Source organism: Apis dorsata, unplaced genomic scaffold, assembly GCF_000469605.1.
Source record: "Apis dorsata unplaced genomic scaffold, Apis dorsata 1.3 scaffold_263, whole genome shotgun sequence".
Lineage (NCBI taxonomy): Eukaryota > Metazoa > Arthropoda > Insecta > Hymenoptera > Apidae > Apis > Apis dorsata.
The window spans coordinates 121,316-121,565 of record NW_006263541.1 but is presented as its reverse complement, the minus strand read 5'-3'; the positions used below and the strand labels follow the sequence as shown (position 1 = coordinate 121,565).

The following is a 250-nucleotide window of genomic DNA, read 5'->3' as shown; positions in this document are numbered from 1 at the left end:
ATATATATATATATGTTTTCTCCGTAATACAAGTAATTTTAGAAAATATATTTTAGTTGCAATCGTTAATTCGTCGATTGATTACAAATATATATATTTATCGCCTGATAATTATCGAGTCTACGAACCTTGAACGTGGTAAACGATTTATCGAGTTAGCGGCAAGATAATCATCGTGTGTCTCAACTGCTTAACGATAATAAAAAAAAAAAATTCTTTCTTCGTTACGATTGCCCAGTCATAATCGAAT

At 29.6% G+C, this 250-nt stretch overlaps 1 protein-coding gene across 2 annotated transcripts in view; it reads left to right on the top strand.

The window, feature by feature from the left end:
• LOC102674650 (serine/threonine-protein kinase 17A-like) overlaps positions 1 to 250 on the top strand; it is a 54,484-nt gene that overhangs the window by 16,303 nt on the left and 37,931 nt on the right. The gene's annotated exons all lie outside the window — the stretch shown is intronic.